This window comes from Corvus brachyrhynchos, unplaced genomic scaffold, assembly GCF_000691975.1.
Source record: "Corvus brachyrhynchos isolate BGI_N302 unplaced genomic scaffold, ASM69197v1 scaffold116, whole genome shotgun sequence".
NCBI lineage: Eukaryota > Metazoa > Chordata > Aves > Passeriformes > Corvidae > Corvus > Corvus brachyrhynchos.
Genome location: NW_008240221.1, coordinates 16470410 through 16471235, shown reverse-complemented (window position 1 = coordinate 16471235; position 826 = coordinate 16470410).

The window sequence follows — 826 nt, the reverse complement described above, 5'->3', positions numbered from 1 at the left end:
TCTCTTCCAGGGACACTGAATTCCCCTGCTGCTGGGGGCTCACACTTTCCCCATTTCCCCACCTCCATTCTCACCTGCAGCACCCTGCACCAGCAGGAGGATCAGGGGGAAGAGCAGGAACAGGATCTTCATGGCTGCTGCCTCTCGCGGCTCTTCACAGGGCTGCAGAGGGGACACCAAGGCAATGGGGACATGCAGGACCCCAGGTGGGGCAGGAGCCTGGGCTCTGTGGTTCACCACACTGCAGAGGGGCTGCTTCCAGCCACAGGATATTTTGTTTCCTCTACCTTTCTCTTTAAAACAATTCTTAGGTCTGTGCTACCCCGTGAGGAGCCAATTTATTTGTCTCAACCCTGGCTGTCAGAGGCACGCTGGGGAGAGGTTGCACAGGTGTCACGTCCAGCTAGGAGAAGACGGAGGAAAGCCTTGTCTCTGGGGAGACTTTGCCTGGCAGCCAGTTCATGTCTCACCTGGGACAGGCAGTCAGCAGGGGAACACCAAAGACACTGTAGCCTCCAGAGACACTCTGATCAAAAGTTTCCACCAAGGGCCTTCCATGGAAGGCTGGACTGGGCCTGTGGTCTAGGCAGGCGTGGGGTGGGGGGCAAGGGTCATGAAAATTAACAGTCACAAGCCCCGGGAGCTTTTCCAAACTTGCTTTCTCAGGGTGGGCTTTTGGCTTGGGGGCATTTTTGAGACTCTGTTTTTGCTTGGGCTCCAGCTTGCTGAGGTCTGCTTCTTGCCCTGGCTTTAGCCGGTTTTTGCCCTTCTTGCCCTGGCCCCAGCCTGTCCTGTCCCAGCCTTTTGTCTCTCCCACCCTCGCCGG